General features: G+C 44.2%; 1 protein-coding gene across 6 annotated transcripts in view; it reads left to right on the forward strand.

The window, feature by feature from the left end:
- The first annotated feature begins 2,273 nt into the window (after nt 1–2,273).
- CNOT1 (CCR4-NOT transcription complex subunit 1) overlaps nt 2,274–18,321 on the forward strand; it is a 108,169-nt gene continuing 92,121 nt past the window's right edge. For 5 of the 6 annotated variants that reach the window (XM_035025069.1, XM_035025072.1, XM_035025074.1 and 2 more), the window contains exon 1: nt 2,275–2,422. The gene's annotated coding sequence lies outside the window, so the exon portion shown is untranslated. Of the gene's footprint in view, nt 2,423–18,321 lie in introns of all 6 variants that reach the window. The other variant, XM_035025071.1, reaches the window with a different exon arrangement.

Consider the following 18,321-nt stretch of genomic DNA (forward strand, 5'->3'; position numbering starts at 1 on the left):
CGGGACAAAGTTATTTTTTCCTACACAAATGGTAACATACTGATTATGCTATTTTTTTTTCTATTGTACACCTTTTTTTCACTTAACAATAAATCTTGGAATCATCCCATATCAGTACATATAGATTTGCCTCATTCTTTTTTAAAACTTCATAGTATTCCATTGTATGAATGTAGCAAAATTTATTTTAACCTGTTCCCTATTGTTTCCAATTTTGGGAGGCCCCATAAACAATGTGTCAGTGAATTTTTATACATTCGTATCTGTAAAAATTTGCAATATTTACTTGTGAAATAAATCCTAGACATGGAATTACTGGGTCAGTGGGTCTATGCACTTTTAGTTTTGATAAACTTGCCCAAATGCTGCTATCCACAGAGGTTTTAGCAATTTTATACAGCAACAAGGTATACAAAGGTGTATTCCTTATCCTTGGTCCGTTTAAGGGGCCTTTCACCACTAACATTATAATGCAAGTCTATTTCTCTGTTTCCTGATTTTTCAACATTCGTTTGTGTGTCTACCACATGCCAGGCACTGGGTTAGCTGCTGAGAATACAGCTATAAACAAGACCAAAGCAATCCTTGCCCTTGCTGTATGTGGGGTCCCTGGGTTTCATACAGTTGCTTGAAAACAGAAGACACTGAGTAAATGTCTGCTGAAAGAGCTGGCCTCCAGATGTCAAAAAGTATTTTTAGGACATTATGCTAAGTGAAATAAGCCTGTTACAAAAAGACAAATACTGCATGATTCCACCTATATAAGGCATCTAAAGTAGTCAAACTCTTAGAAAGTAGCATGGCCGTTGTCAGGGATTGGAGGGAGGAAGCTGGGAGTTGTTCAATGAGTCTGAGTTTCTGTTTTACAAAATGAAAAAGTTCTAGAGATCAGTTGTACAATATGCATATAGTTAACCTTACTGTACAGTACATTTAAATACAGTTAGGATAAATTTTATGTTGTTTGATCACAATTTAAAAAAAAAAGTGTTTTTAGGGCGCCTGGGTGGCTCAGTTGGTTAAGCGACTGCCTTCAGCTCAGGTCATGATCCTGGAGTCCCTGGATCGAGTCCCGCATCGGGCTCCCTGCTCGGCAGGGAGTCTGCTTCTCCCTCTGACCCTCCCCCCTCTCATGCTCTCTCTCAGTCTCTCTCTCTCAGATAAATAAATAAAATCTTAAAAAAAAAATTTAAAAAAAAAAGTGTTTTTAGGTAGTGAGACAGTTGGCTGGAGACAAGCTACTGAGTCTAGCCTAGGATGGGGTGATGAAGAGAGTAGGTTTTTTTCAAAAGGTAGAAAAAAACCAAGCAGTCCACACTTCCTTCCTGGTCCTCCCACCTTTGTCTGGGAACAAGGTGACCATAAAATCTTACATTCTGCTATAGATAAATCGTAGCAAAGGTATGTTTCTGTTTTTCTTCTGAGAGCCTTTCCGATACCTCTCTGATAGGTATCGATTCTGATACCGCATACAGGGCGTAAGCCCAAAAAGAGAACCTTAGCTTCCTATCTTTCTGTAAGGGGTCCCTTCTTCAATAGGCAAAACTAGATAAGGAGAAAGTTCTGATAAAGTGAGGCAAACTAGGACAAGTAGGAGACTACATTCCCCAGCATGCACTGCTCTCTTAGGACGTAGTCAATGACGGAAGAAGACGCGATACTTTAGCGCCAGGAATGGGGCGCGGGGATGAGGGACGACTACACATCCCAGAACGCAAAGCGCCCCTACTCTAGTTACAGTCCGCCAAAGGGACGCGAGGGGAAGGGAATGCAGCCCCGCTGTGTACCGGACTTAACATTTCCAAAGAGGAAGAAGAGTCGGGGAAAGTACCTTACTCTCACCTAAAGTAGTTCCCGCGCAGGGTGGCGAGGGTTTATGGGCCCCCTCCCTTATTTGTTGTTTCTCAGAGGCAATGCCAGGCCCCTATTGGTCGAAGACCTCGAGGGCAGGTGGGAAGTCTGTGAAGCCTCAAATCGAAGTTATCTGCGTCTCCCCATTGGTCTTCCTCTCGAGCGCAGGCGCGAGGGCTCCGACTCCAGTCCCCAGGGACGGGCGAGCGGCAATTGGCCAAAGCCCGCGAAGTAGGAGTCCGGATTGGTAGTTGCTAGCAGGAGCCTGGTTTCTTCCTTGACTTCTGCGAGTGGTAGTGTGTGATTGGTTTAAATCCGCGGGCACCTGCCGGTGATTGGGCGGGAGCCACGGGCTGCGTACGGTCATTGGCTGGTGCTGGGGCCATCCCTCCTCGGGCGGGCAGCGAATGATGAAATGGGAACGGGGAGGGGAAAGGCCGCGACGTGAGCGCGCGACCTCCGGCGCCATTTTGTAGAGAAACAAGCGGAGTTAACCGAAGAGGGGGTCGAGGAGAGCCGGAGTCGGGGACTCAGGAGTTTCCTGTGTCCAGCGCTGCCGGAACCGCCGGAGGTGAGGTGGGCCGGGGTCGGTGGCTGGGGCCGGCTGGCGGTGTCAGCTACGGAACGCGAGTGCCGGTGGACGAAGGAACGGGGGTGGTCCAGGGGCCATTGGGAGCGTTTCCCGGAGCTCCGCGGAGTGAGGGGCAGTCGGGACAGGGAAGTGGCGAGGCGGGAGAGGGCGGACTCTTCCCACGGCTCGCGGAGTCTTTGGACTCTTCAGAGTAGAGGTCGGGGCGAAGGCTTCACGGGGCGGAGGGCAGAGCGCGGGGTGAGACCAGGGGTGGTCTCCGGCCCGGGCCTGGCGGCTCTGAGGGCGGCGGCGGCGGCAATTCGGGCGACTGGGCCTCGCTTCGCGCGGGCTGCACCCTCCTCAGACCCCACGAGCTGCTCAACTGCCCGTTTCTCTCCGGGCTTCCGGATGGGTGCAGTGGGCTTCGGCCCCCGAGGCCTAGTTCCAGAGGCGAGGGTCCGTGTTTGGAGTAGTTGCGGGCTCCTGGTTCTTTCTGGTCGACCCGGGGCTGGCAGTCCCCCTCCCTCTGCCCCCGGCACATTGTCAAACCCCCGGTGTTTCGGGTGTCCGCCGGTGGGAGGGGCGAGCGGGAGCCAGCACTTCCTCATTACTTCTTGCCACAGGTTTTGTTCCACTCGCGCGCTGGGGCGCTCAGACTTTCTCCGAAGTCGGCCCTCACCCGGTTGTGCCGCTGTCTGAGCTGCAGTGGCGGTTCTGCTCTCCCGTGGGAAGTGTCCCCCCTAGTGAGCCGAACGTTTGTAGGCCTCGATGTGGGGAGAGATTCCCTTCCTACAGGTCGGGCAGGGGGGTTGCTTAAGGCCAAACCAAGTACTCTTACTCGGTACCAGTTCCTTTGCAGAATTCACCCAACTAGCCTCATACAGATAACTACCCACGCTAGGAGTACGATTTGTAGTTTAAAAAGAAAAAGGAAATGCCTGATATCGGTGGGTTTGGAAATGCTGTGTTTAAAATACACTTTGAGAAGTAAACTTTTCCCCTGATAACCACCCAATCAAATGTCACATTTCTTAGGACTCTAATAAAAAGTCTGTTTTCTTCCTCTAAGCTGAGTAATGATACTTAATTTCTCTCGTTATTTCTCTATCATTTTATTGCCCTGGGGGATTATTTTAACAGCCAATAATTTGAGTAAATATAATTGAGTATTTTGGGGGGAAAAATTCTGACTATTGCCCTCATGACAATCCGTTTGATAGGAATAGGGATACATAGACGAAAAAAAGGGAGGACAAATAAAAAATTAGAAAGCAGGTCAAACAGATTAAGAACAAACGTGTTTTTGTTGAGGTATTTGGGTATAATATGTTAGTAATCTGTGGCTCAGGTTGACATTCTTACCCTTTTAAAGCTGGGCAGCATAGTATTTTAGCTATTAATAAGATATATGGTAACAGTTTAAATAGTCTTGTTTTAGGGCACTGCAGATTGTTACCTTGTCTACAGAGAAAATGAGCTGATGATACATAAAGTTTTAGGCATCTAGTTGTACCTTGACTGAAATGGTAGCATGTTGATAAAACCTGTTGAGAGTTGAGAGGGTTGGTCCCGTTTCCTTTTTTTTTTTTTTTGGAAGACACAGCGAGAGAGGGTACACAAGCAGATGCGTTAACGACTGAGCCACTCAGGCACCCTGGGTCGGTCCCTTTTCAACAAGTATGGGTCCCAAGTCCTTCATTGGAAACTTAACTCTAGAATCAAGGCACAAAGACTTGACCATTAATAACTGAAAGCATTTCCCTTTCTTGCCTAAGATTGTATGTAATCTTAGAAGTTTTAAGGCAGGGTTTTGTGGCATCCTGGTGGAACTGAACTGAAATGCACTTGGTTTCTAACTCAGATGGGTTAGTTTCTGGCTAATTTTTTTTTTTTTCTCTAGTCTCTAAATTTCTACTGGGCTTGTTTAAATCCCGGTCTCTTCAGCATGGAATCTTGTCAGGCTAAGTACTGTGACATTCTTCTAATTTTGGGTTATGTCATTTAAAAACAAACTACTGTGGGGCGCCTGGGTGGCTCAGATGGTTAAGCGTCTGCCTTCGGCTCAGGTCATGATCTCAGGGTCCTGGGATCGAGTCCCACGTCGGGCTCCCTGCTCTGCGGGAAGCCTGCTTCTCCCTCTCCCACTCCCCCTGCTTGTGTTCCTGCTCTCAGTATCTCTGTCTCTGTCAAATAAATAAATAAAATCTTTAAAAAAAAAAACAACTGTGTGAAGGCAGGAGGGGAAATGCTTGCTGTCTCTTCAAGACATTGCTTCAAGACTAAGCTCATTATTCTCGCATGTTGCTTTTTCTAAACATGTTTTGGTTAGATTCTGATATGTAGCTATGAAAAGCTTTTTAACCTGCCTAAGTTGATAAACTTGAATTTTTATTTCATTCTATGAGGTAACAAATCTTTGGCATTCAATGCCATGGAAGGGAATTTGTCCATAATACTAATTGAATGCTCACACGTTCTTTAAGACGCTAATTTTTGGTAAGATGTCTATGCTTCTGGAATGACCAAAAATAATAGCCTGCCATTTTGAAATGCTGTATTTTACGAACTGGGTATCCTTTATTAAAGTACAAAACTAACTTTCAAGTCACTTAAAAATATTAGCTGAAGCACTTTTTAAAAAAAATATTTTATTTATTTGACAGACACAGTGAGAGAGGGAACACAAGCAGGGGGAGTGGGAGAGGGAGAAGCAGGCTTCCCGCGGAGCAGGGAGCCCGATGCGGGGCTCGATCCCAGGACCCTGGGATCATGACTGGAGCTGAAGGCAGACTCTTAACGACTGAGCCACCCAGGCGCCCGTACTGAAGCACTTTTTAAATGGCCCCCTGACCAAACTGAACTTGCTGCTGGGACATTTCAAAATGGTATCCCACTGAGCTTTATTTTAAGACCTTATATATAGAAAAATCCTACAGTTCCTTTTCTGTTTGCTCACAATTTTTACGAAGCATGTTTCAAAGCTAAAATGGACTCAAAACCTTTATGCGATAGATTATTTTAATGTAAGAATGTACCAAAGCAAATAAAACAAATTGTTCATTGAAAAGAGATGCCTGGGTGGCTCAGTTGGTTAAGTGTCTGCCTTCCGCTCAGGTCATCGAGTCCCACATGCGGCTCCTTGCTCAGCGAGGAGCCCTCTTCTCCCTCTGCCTGATGCTCTCCCTGCTTGTACTCTCTCCCTCTCTCTGACAAATAAAATCTTAAAAAAAAAAAAAAAAGCACCTTTAAGAATTCAGTAATTAGAGGTGTAGACTTAATCTGAAACCCTGTGTTGAGATTTGAAGGAAATGCAGACTTTAGAAGTGTAGAGTGTAGATTTAAGAAATGCCTTTCTGTCTTTAGTGTTGGAAAGCTCAGCATAAACCTCCAGTATAAAATGTTTTGGTTAATTTTGTTAACAGTTGTTAGGAGGAAATTCCTAAAATGTGGACTGAGATGTTAAACTGTCTGCAGGAGAGGTGTGTGTGTGTGGGGGGGTACTGATTATATAAAATATAAAAGGGAATGAAGGCATATTTCGAAAGACATCATCTCTTAATCTTCATTAAGAGCTCAGCATCCATTTCAGATAATTAGTTTGAAAGTTTGTCACCTTGGATTTATAACTCATAGTTTTGAAATGCATGTTAGTTTTAAATTTTAATGTAGACTAATCATAAGAATAGATAACCCTTTGTTTCAGACCCTTTCTTTCTTCCTTTCTATTTCTCTATCCCCAACTTGGGCTTGAACTCATGATGCCAAGAACAAGAGTCCCATGCTCTACTTACTGAGCCAACCAGGTGCCCCCCCTTGCCTTTTTTTGCAGTAGCTGGCTTTCTTTCCTTGCTTTCTTGCTTGCTTTCTTTTTAAAGAGTTTATTTTAGAGAGAGAGAGTGCATGAGTGAGCGGGGGTGGGGGGGAGCAGAGGGAGAGAGAGAATCCCAAGACTTTCGTGCTGAGCATGGAGCCCAACGCAGGGCTCAGTCCCAGACCCTTAGGTCATGACCTGAACTGAAATCAAGAGTTGGCACTCACCTGAAACACCCAGGCACCCCTTTGCAATAGCTTTCTAACTAATCTACATTCCCAGTGTAATTCCAGGAGTTTAGTTAATTCTTTACTGCCCAGTTGCCTCCTAAATCACTGGTTTGAAAATAGCGATCCTCTGCTCAAAAGTCCTTTAAATCCCTTGCCTGGAGCTGTGTAAGTGTTGATCCCTCCCTACCTGTGGCCTCATATGGGACTGTTACACAGTGGTTCCTGAATACATCTTTGCCCCTTTTATCTGGAATGTCATTGTTTGTGTCTACTAAAACATCTATCATTCAGACTCAAATGTGTCTGTACAAATCTCTGCCCTGATTTTCCTAAGCAAAATTGATTTCTTACATACCTCTTGGGCAGTTTCACTTACCTATAGCATATACTGTTTTGCCTTGTAAGTTTTCTGCCTCATTTTATAGTGGGTAATCTTCCCTTCCCCCTCCCCCCCAAACATGTTATTGCCCTGAATTGTAATTGAATAATGCTTCTTGTTACACTTGGGTAGATTTATAGTGTTTTTCTTGGAACTATATACTTATAATTCTGTTGACATCTTTTAGATGGTTAAACTTTGAAAGCTAGTCATACCGAATTATGGTATCATCCTTGAGGAAATTGAAGCCAAGGAAAGTAAGGTGACTTTCTTAGTTTAAGGTCAGACAGACCAGGTTTTCCTACTATAGCGTAATGTTCATTCTGTCTTTCCACATTCTGCTTGACTTCAATACAAGGAAAAGAAAGATGTATGAATTCATCAAAAAAAGAGCATTGGGGTGTCTGGTAGCTAGGTCAGTTAAGTGTCCGATCCTTTTTTTTTTTTTAAGATTTTATTTATTTATTCGACAGAGAGCGAGCGAGAGAGGGAACACAAGCAGGGGGAGTGAGAGAGGGAGAAGCAGACTCCCCGCGGGGCAGGGAGCCCAGTGCGGGGCTCGATCCCAGGCCTCTGGGATCATGACCTGAGCCGAGGGCAGACGCTAAACGCCGCGCCACCCACGCGGCCCCCCCCCCCCCCTTTTTTAAAGATTTATTTATTAGAACACATGCAAGCAAGGGAACGAGAAGCAGACTCCTCGCTGAGTGCGGAGCTCAATGAGGGGTTTGATCTCATGACCCTGAGATCATGACCTGAGCTGAAATCAAGAGTTGGATGTTCAACTGACTAAGCCACCCAGGTGCTCCAAGACTTTTGATCTCAGGGTCATGAATTCAAGCTCTGCTTAAAAAAAAAAAAAAAAATTCTACAGAATTAAACTGTTTCTTTCTTTCTTTCTTTTTTTTTAAGATTTTATTTATTTATTTGACAGAGACACAGTGAGACAGGGAACACAAGCAGGGGGAGTGGGAGAGGGAGAAGCAGGCTTCCCGCGGAGCAGGGAGCCGGATGTGGGGCTCGATCCCAGGACACTGGGATCATGACCTGAGCCGAAGGCAGACGCTTAACGACTGAGCCACCCAGGCGCCCCAGAATTAAACTGTTTCTTAGGTAATTAATTACCTAGGGAGATTTTTTCTTTACTCCTAATGTGTGTTTTCCCCAGTTTTATTTTTATAAAGATTATTTATTTATTTATTTGACAGAGAGGGAGAGACAGCGAGAGAGGGAACACAAGCAGGGGGAGTGGGAGAGGGAGAAGCAGGCTTCCCGCCAAGCAGGGAGCCCGATGCGGGGCTCGATCCCAGGACCCAGGGATCATGAGCTGAGCCGAATGCAGATGCCTAACAACTGAGCCACCCAGGCGCCCCTCCCCCGTTTTATTGACATAATTGATGCACAGCACTGTATAAGTTTCATATGTATAATTTAACGACTTGATCTGGATATATTGTGAGATACCGCCAATGTTTATTTGGATAAGATTTTCTTAGTTGTGACCAAATACAGATTTTTTTCCTCAGCAATTTTTTTGTAGGATGAGACACGAGATTTGAATGTTTCTTCTCTTCACTGTGAAAATACAAAACTCTAAACTGACAAAAAGGTGGTCTTTCCTGTTCTATATAGTTATTGTGAATGGTCATTATTTAACCTCAGTATAAATTAACTTGTACTTCTTTTAAGACCTCCAAAGGATGGGGAGGGACTTAGGTTTTTTTTTTTTTTAAGATTTTATTTATTTATTTGACAGAGACACAGTGAGAGAGGGAACGTAAGCAGGGGGAGTGGGAGAGGGTGAAGCAGGCTTCCCGCGAGCAGGGAGCCTGATGCGCGGGACTCGATCCCAAGACCCTGGGATCATGACCCCAGCCGAAGGCAGATGCTTAACCATCTGAGCCACCCAGGCGCCCCTGGGACTAAGGTTTTAAAATGTTCTTGAGCACTGTAAATTGAATACTGACAGATAGGAATAAGTTTTCTCTTGGTGTAGTTTTATATATATATATATATATGTATATATATATAATGTTACACATATTTAATATGTGTGTATTTTATACATATATATTTTAAAGATTTTATTTATTTATTTGACAGAGAGAGACACAGTGAGAGAGGAAACACAAGCAGGGTGGGTGGGAGAGGGAGAAGCAGGCTTCCCTTCAAGCAGGGCGCCTGATACAGGGCTTGATCCCCAGGACCCTGAGATCATGACCTGAGCTGAAGGCAGATGCTTAACGACTGAGCCACCCAGGCGCCCCTAATATATATTTTTAAGATTTATTTGAGAGTGAAAGTGTGTGTAAGTGTTTAAAGGGGGGGGGCAGAGGGAGAGGGAGAGAGACAATTCCAAGTAGACTCCCCAAGCAGAGAGCCCAGCTCCAGCCCAATCTCACCATCCATGAGATCACAACCTGAGCCAAAACCAGCATTCGGATATGCAACCCCTGAGCCACTCAGGCAGCCCTGGTGTAGTTATATTTTTAAAGTAGCTTGAAGAAGGATACTCCATTATCTTTTAGTAGTCAAGCATATTTATACTATGCAGCTTTATAATTTTGTAATTACCACTGGGAAGATGCTTCTGAATATTCAGTTGATTCCAGATCAAGACCTTGATTCTTTTCTGATTTTGGAGTAGACATACTTTTCTGGTTCACTTTCTTACTTTTTTTTTTTAAATAGGGGTTTATTGGGGTTCTTGGTAGGCTCAATCTGTAGAGTATGGGTCTCTTGGTCTCGGGGTCATGAGTTCAAGCCCCACGTTGGGTGTGGAGCTTAACTTAAAAAAAAAACAGGGATTTATTTGCTAGCACTATGTCATACTGTGCTGATGTATGGATTGGATTAAATCTTGAAAATTCTGAAGTATCCAGAAAAGGCTATTAAATGTTCTTCAACAGTATTAAGAGTCTATTGAATCCAGTAAAATTGCTTATTTATTTATTTTTAATTTTTTAAATTTTTTAAAAGATTTTATTTATTTAGGGGTGCCTGGGTGGCTCAGATGGTTGGGCGTCTGCCTTCGGCTCAGGTCATGATCCCTGGGTCCTGGGATCGAGCCCCATGTCCGGCTCCCTGCTCAGGGGAGCCTGCTTCTCCCTCTCTCTCTACCTGCTGCTCTGCCTACTTGTGCTTTCTCTCTCTGTGTCAAATAAATAAAATCTTAAAAAAAAAAGATTTTATTTATTTATTTGACAGAGCGAGACAGCGAGAGGGGGAACACAAGCAGGGGGAGTGGGAGAGGGAGAAACAGGCCCCCTGCGGAGCAGGAAGCCCGATGCGGGACTCGATCCCAGGACCCTGGGATCGTGACCTGAGCCGAAGGCAGACGCTTAACCACTGAGACACCCAGGTGCCCTAAAATTGCTTATTTAAAGTGGCGTGGTTAGGAAGCAGTTTAGCTCTTGCTTCAATTATTATCTCATTTCAAACCTATTTACTACTTATTGACCATTATGCCTTTGAATATTTCCTTAACCCTTGTCAGCAAGTTTTATACTAGGCTTTTCTAAGCTCAGTAATACATAATTTTGGGACGTTCATGATTGGATTATTCCCACTTGTTTGCACTCTTTAGTTTGGGTAATAGAGAGTTAAGCCTACCATGTATATACCCACTATTATGGCATGAATATCTATTCATGACTATTCCCTTTCCCTAGGGTGACTGGCTGGCTCAATTGGTAGAGTCTGTGGCTCTTGATCTTGGAGTCATGAGTGTGAGCCCCACATTGGGTGTAGAGATTACTTAAAATATATATATATAATAGGGGTGCCTGGGTGGCTCAGTCGTTAAGCGTCTGCCTTCGGCTCAGGTCATGATCCCAGGGTCCTGGGATCGAGCCCCGCATGGGGCTCCCTGCTCCGCGGGAAGCCTGCTTCTCTCTCTCCCACTCCCCCTGCTTGTGTTCCCTCTCTCACTCTGTCGAATAAATAAAATCTTAAAAAAATATATATATATTTAAAAAATCAAATACTGTTTTTTAAATTACTATTTATATATTTATTTCACAAAGAGAGAGAGAGAGACAGCGAGAGAGGGAACATAAGCAGGAGGAGTGGGAGAGGCAGAAGCAGGCTTCCCGCGGAGGAGGGAGCCCCATGTGGGGCTCCATCCCAGGACCCTGGGATCATGACCTGAGCCGAAGGCAGAGGCTTAACGACTGAGCCACCCAGGCACCCCAAGAATCAAATAGTGTTTAAAAAAAGGGAGGCACCTGGCTGGCTCACTGGCTTAGTTGGTAGAGCTTTCAACTATTTTTTTTTAAATTCTTTTATTTAGGGTGCCTGAGTGGCTCAGTTGGTTAAGCGACTGCCTTCGGCTCAGGTCATGATCCTGGAGTCCTGGGATCGAGTCCTGCATCAGGCTTCCTGCTCAGTAGGGAGTCTGCTTCTCCCTCTGACCCTCCCCCCTCTCATGTGCTCTCTCTCTCTTTCTCATTCTCTTCTCTCAAATAAATAAAATCTTAAAAAAAAAAATTCTTTTATTTATTTATTTGAGAGCCCGCACGCGCCAGAGAGAGACAGAGACAGACAGTGAGAGAGAGCAGGAGCTGGGAGGAGAGGGAGAAGCAGACTCCCCACTGAGCAGGGAGCCCAACTCGGGGCTCTATCCCAGGGCCCTGGGATCATGACCTGAGCTGAAGGCAGACACTTAACTGACTGAGCCACCCAGGCGCCCTGAGCTTGCAACTCTTGATCTTGGGGTTGTAGCCTTGAGCCCCATGTTGGGTGTAGAGATTGCTTAAAAATAAAATGTCGGGAGCCTGGATGGCTCAGTCATTTAAGCTATCGACTCTTGATTTCCCCTCAGGTCATCTCAGGGTTGTGAGATGGAGCCCTGCCTCCAGGCTCTGCACTGGATGGAGCCTGCTTAAGATTCTTCCCCGCATCGGGCTCCCTGCTCAGCGGGAAGCCTGCTTCTCCCTCTCCTCCCTGCTTGTGCTCTCTCTGTCACTATCTGTCTCTCTATCAAATAAATAAATAAAATATTAAAAAAAAAAAAAGATTCTCTGTCTCCCTCTCCCCAACACACTCTGCCTCTCTGCCTCTCTCTCTAAATAAATAATAAAAATAAAATCTTAAAAAAAAATTCCTCTTCCCTTTCAAACGGATAAATATGCCAAATATTGCAGACGTTGAGGTTGTCTGTCCAAATGTAAAATGTAGAAATTATATGAAAGTATTTGGTCATGCCCAGTCATTAAGCCCTTAAGTTTTCTGGCAACCACAAAACATTAGTACGATACCTTAATATACTAAGTTAGTTCTGGAATATATATTTATATAAATTTTAAGATTTTATTTATTTGACAGAGAGAGACAGTGAGAGCAGGAACACAAGCAGGGGGAGTGGGAGAGGGAGAAGCAGGCTCCCTGCCAAGCAGGGAGCCCGATGCGGGACTCAACCCCAGGACCCTGGGATTGCGAGCCGAAGGCAGACGCCTAACAACTGAGCCACCCAGGTGCCCCAGTTTTGGAATATTTGTATAAAGCTTTGTAGAGATCTTCTGTGTTTGGGTTTCAGTGACTAATTCTCTCGTAATGTGCTATTATTACCTACTTTGCTTCTACTCTTGGTCCCCTATAGTTTGTTCTCAGTTCATCTAAAGTGATTTTTAGGTTTTGAAAGTCCTATCATGTCTTCCTGTTCAAAACCACCTGTTGGTTCGCCATTTGTTTTTAGTAAAAGCCAGAGTCCTTTCATTACCTACAGGATTTAACTCTGCCCTATACCTCCTCATGTATTCCTCCTTTTCCCCAACATACTCTCCTTACCCCCACTCCCCCCAATAGGTTTCCTTTAAGTACCTTTGGCCTTCTTGCTTTGCCTTACACATGCTGTGCACTCTCTTAGGAAGCTTTTGCACCAACTGACCAATCCTTTTGCCTAGAACATTTTCTCTCAGATGTGTGCATAGCTAAACCCCTCAACTCCTTCAGGTCTCCTCAAGACTTCGTTCTTGGGGTTCCTGGGTGGCTCATTTGGTTAAGTGACTGACTTCAGCTCAGGTCATGATCCCAGGGTCCTGGGATTGAGTCCCACATTGGACTCCCTGCTCATCGGGGATCCTGCTTCTTCCTCTCCCCATGCCGCTCCCCCTGCTTGTGCTTTCCGGCTCTCTCTCTGTCAAATAAATAAACAAAATCTAAAAAAAAAAAAAAAAAAAAAAAGACTTTGGGGGCGCCTGGGTGACTCAGTCATTAAGCGTCTGCCTTTAGCTTGGGTCATGATCTCAGGGTCCTGGAGTCAAGCCCTGTGTTGCAATCCCCGCTCTGTGGGAGGCCTGCTTCTCCCTCTCCCACTCCCCCTGCTTGTGTTCCCTATTGCTGTGTCTCTCTCTATCAAATAAATAAAATCTTAAAAAAACCAAAAAAGACTTCTTTCTCAATAAGGCTCACTCTGACCACCACACTAATTGCAACCCTTCAGTCTCCCTATTTTTTGGTTCACTTTACCTTGGTGTTTTCTTTTTCTATAGTACTTAGCATTTCCTATATGTTTCATATATATATTTTTATATTTCATTTTTTAAAGTAATTTCTCCTCCCCAATGTGGGGCTCGAACTCACAATCCTGAGATTAAGAGTCACATGCTCTACTGACTGAGCCAGCCAGGTGCCCCATTTCATTATTTATGATTATATTTCTCACCTCCAGTGGGAATGCAGGAATATATGTATGTCTGTTCACTGATGTATTTCAAATACCTGACACATGGTGAATACTCAGTAAATATTTGATTGGGTTAATATGTATAATAAAAGTGCATAAACTGTTCCTGTAATAGGCTGTGGTAGCCACTTCACATAAGTCATATACTATTTCTTACTATCTGATGAATTTAAGTTGTGCTTGGCTTTGTGTTAACTTTGTGGAAAGCTAGACTTGAGGTGTTCACATCTAGGGCTCACCCTACAGAAAATAGATGCAAAAGCCATTTTCTCAGCAAGGGCACTATTGGTGTTTGGGCAGGATAGTTCTTTGTTGGTGGTGCTGTCCTTTGGTTATTTCATCTCCAGTTTTCATTAAGTGCCAGTGGCTCTTCCACTCTTACACATTTTAGAACGCTTTTGGAGATTACATGGCCCTCCAGTTTATTCCAGTAAATAACCTCTTGAGGAAGATTTGTTTTCAGGATTATTTACTTTAGAGCCAATTACTATTGGTGTAAATCACAAATTACTTAAAATTTAATTTTACAGTGTCACAAGTGAGGTGACTACGTGAAGAGAAGAAATAGCTTATTTCACTGATTCTAAAACATTGTCAACATTTTAACATCTCTGAAATTGGATGTATCATGTTCTAAGAAGAGTACTGTCCAGTAAACTTTCTTAGTGACACATAAGTAGAGATGCTTCTGTACTTAAAGACTAACCAATCTATGTGGCGCCTGGATGACTCAGTCGGTTAAGCATCTGACTTGATCTCAGCTCAGGTCTTGATCTCTCCAGGTCGTGAGTTCAAGCTCTGCGTTCGGCTGTATGCTGGACATGGCATGGAGCCTACTTCAAAAAAAAAAAAAAAAAAAAAGACTAACCTGAAATGAGATTATGGAAAATTATCTCCATTTAATGGAGGGTGATGAAGGTGGAAGAACTTTCCCAAACTTTGGCTACATTTTTTTGGTTCTGTCTAGTCAAATTGTATTTTAGGGAATTAGAAATTGATATGATAATGGAGTTGTCAGAGTTCTGGAATGTTTTCAGTGCCCTCAAAGCTGCTTGGCAGTGATGGTGAGGAAGAGCTGTGGAATAAGCCTAAGGCATGTCTCTGGGAGCTGATGTAAAGGATGATACACAGGAAACAATAGTGAGCATGTGATTAAATTTTACAGTGCATCAGACATACTAAAGGGGAAGAGAGGTAGATTAGTAGATTAGCCTGTAGATGATCTGAAGTGGTTTGGGAGATTTTGGAGGGGCTGGGGTTTGGGCTAGACCCTGGTCTTATTACCTCATGCATTATCCACTTATGGAGGAGTCTTGGCCTGCCTCCTGGTAACCACTAACTTCCCTCTTTTGAAGGTTATCAATGATCACTTAGTTGCTAATTCTGATAATTTATAATTCCTGTATACTTTTGGTACACTGCCAACTATACCTTTATTTTTAAAAATACTTATTTTTATTTTTGAGAGAGAGCAAGCGGGGGGGGGGGCGGGGAGGGACAGCAGGAGAAGGGGAGAAGGAATCTCAAAAAGACTCCCTGCTCAGTGGGGAGCTCATCACAGGGCTTGATCCCACAACCCCTGAGATCATGACCTGAGGCAAATCAAGAGTCAGATGTGTAACTGACTGAGCCACCCAGGCGCCCCGACAACTATACATTTTAAAATACCTCCCCCATGGTTTTCATGGAGTATGGATGTATTAATTATTGGTTATGGCATAGCAAAGTACCCCAAAATTCAGCCATTTAAAACTTTCTTGTTTTTTGTTTCACAGACACAGCTTGGCTAATTGCTCTTGACTCAGTGTCTTTCACAGAGTTGCAATGCAGGTATCCACAGGCTGAAGTCATCTCGAGGCTGAAGGGTGGAGAGTTCTTACAAGCTCACTCACCTGGCATTTGGCATGCTTCGAGTCCTTGCTGACTGTTGGTTGGGAGACATCTGTTGCTTGCCACATTTGCCTTCTCCATAGGGCTACTCAGCATGGCAGCTCACTTGTCTTGGAGCACATGCTCAGAGAGAGGCGAACAAGGCGGAAGTCAGTCTTTTTGTAATTTAATCTTGGAAGTGACGGTTTTCTTCTTTTGAAGCCACATTTACGGTCCATCCCATTCATAAGGGGAGGGGATACGTAAGGACAGACTTATTAGGCAGGGATTGTTGGGTTATTTTATTTTATTTTATTTTTATTTTTTTTATTTTTTTTTAAAGATTTTATTTATTTGACAGAGAGACAGCAAGAGAGGGAGCACAAGCAGGGGGAGTGGGAGAGGGAGAAGCAGGCTTCCCACAGAGCAGAGAGCCTGGTGTGGGGCCCGATCCCAGGACCCCGGGACCATGACCCGAGCTGAAGGCAGATGCTTAACGACTGAGCCACCCCGGCACCCCTGTTGGGTTATTTTAGAGGCTGCCTGCCACAAGGACATTTGTCAAAGAATCGTCCTTGGAGCTCTCTTTGGGGATGCTATCTGTTTGTAGGTTTTACTTATTACCACTAAGTAGAGGACTCTGCTTGGCTTCTGATAATATGCATTCTAAGTTTCTTCTATCACTCTGGCTACTCTTCATTTCGCTTCTTGTGTTTCTCTCTCTCCTTTTAAGATTTTTTTTTAATTTATTTTATTTTTACTATTTTAAGATTTATTTATTTGACCGAGAGAGAGAGAGAGGGCTCGCGCACAAGCAGGGGGAGTGGGAGAGGGGGAAGCAGGCTTCCCGCTGAGCAGGGAGCCCGATGCGGGGGTTCGATCCCAGGACTCTGGGATCATGACCTGAGCCAAAGGTGGACGCTTAACCACTGAGCCACTCAGTCATGCTGAGTTCCTCTTTTTCTATCCCCCTTTAAAATGCTAAGCTTCTTTAGGATTCTAAAACCCTTATTTTCATTCTATAGTTCTCATTTGCTGTTTCTTTTAAATGTTGATGACTCCCAGATCTATTATTTGCAGCTCACCCTTGCTGTTCTGCAGGCTGTAATTCTCAACTGCCCAGTGGATTTCATCTGTGTCACTCCAGATATGTCCCAAATAGAATTCCTCATTTTCTTTCTTGCCATGTAAACTTTGTCTTCTCTGTTGTTTCATGTCAGAAGTAAGCGGAACCCAGGTGCTTAGTGGAAATGTATTTGATTCTTCTTTTGGTTCAGTTCTCTTGCTTATTCGAATACACAGTTTCAGAGTCCTTGCATTTCCCTCCTTAATGGGTTCACTTCTCTTTTCCTCTAATATATATTTTTTAAAAACATTTATTTATTTGAGAGAGAGCATGAGCAGGGGCAAAGGGAGCGAGAGAATCTTAAGCAGGTTTCATGCTCAGCGGGGAAGCCCATCGTGGGGCTTGATCTCAGGACTGTGAGATCATGACCTGAGCTGAAATCAAGAGTTGGATGCTTAACCGACTGAGCCATCCAGGAGTCCAGCTTCTAAAAATTTTTACCTGATCCTGTCCTTTGTTAGTAGGCAAAGCAGGTTAGTGTTGTAACAAACAACCCCAAGATATCAGTGGCTTAACAGAGTAGACATTTATATTCAGATAACTTTTATTGAGAGTGTTCATTAGGTTGCCTTATTCAGGAACCTAGGCTCCTTCCATCTTATGGCACTTGTTTTCTCTAGAGGGAGTCCTCTTCATTTAGCTGGCAGATGGTGATAAAACCAGAAGGTCAAGAGTAGGAGGTTTTATGGACCAGGTCTGGAAGTGGCTGGTATCACTTTTGGCCTACATTTCATTGGCTAGAACTTAGTTTCTTGGCCACTTCTATGCAAGAGAGGCTGAGAAATGTAATCTAGCTATTTAGTGAGGAAGAGGAAACATTAGGTGAGCATGTAGCTAGTCTGTCCTACTCCCTGATTCCCTAAGATATATTCAAACCAATCTGTGTAGCTTCCAGGATCGTCTTTTTTTTTTTTTTTTTTAAGATTTTTATTATTTGAGGGCACCTGGGTGGCTCAGTTGGTTAAGCGACTGCCTTCGGCTCAGGTCATGATCCTGGAGTCCCGGGATCGAGTCCCGCATCGTGCTCGCTGCTCGGCAGGGAGCCTGCTTCAGCCTCTGACCCTCCCCCCTCTCATGTGCTCTCTGTCTCTCTCATTCTCTCTGTCTCAGATAAATAAATAAAATCTTTTTTTTTTTTTTTTAAGATTTTATTTATTTATTTGACAGAGAAAGACACAGCGAGAGAGGGAACACAAGCAGGGGGAGTGGGAGAGGGAGAAGCAGACTCCCTGCCGAGCAGGGAGCCCGATGCGGGACTCGATCCAGGGACTCCAGGATCATGACCTGAGCCGAAGGCAGTCGCTTAACCAACTGAGCCACCCAGGCGCCCATAAATAAAATCTTTAAAAAAAAAAAAAAAGATTTTTATTATTTGAGAGAGATCACATGAGCAGAGGGGAGGGGTAGAGGGAGAAGTAGATTCCCCGCTGAGCAGCCTGATGTGGGACTCGATCCCAGGACTCCGGGATCATGACCTGAGCCGAAGGCAGACACTCAACTGACTGAGCCACCCAGGCACCCCCAGGATCATTTTTATGATAGAATCCAGAAGTCTGAAATGGGTTCTATACATATGAGAGAAGAAAGCCACAAATTGGGTCTCCGTTACCTCCAGAAGACATTTCGTTTTGGCCACTGGCAGGATTAGTGTGTGTAGGTTGTACTTGGGGCTGTGATTTATTACAGCAAGAGGATACAGAGCAAAATAAAAGGGAAAAGGCATATGAGGTGAAGTCTGAGGAAACTAGACTCAAGCTCTCAAGCTGACCCTCTCCCAGTGGAGTCATACCGGGCATACT

This window comes from Mirounga leonina, unplaced genomic scaffold, assembly GCF_011800145.1.
Source record: "Mirounga leonina isolate KUSES-001 unplaced genomic scaffold, KU_Mleo_1.0 Mir_180, whole genome shotgun sequence".
Classification (NCBI taxonomy): Eukaryota; Metazoa; Chordata; class Mammalia; order Carnivora; family Phocidae; genus Mirounga; species Mirounga leonina.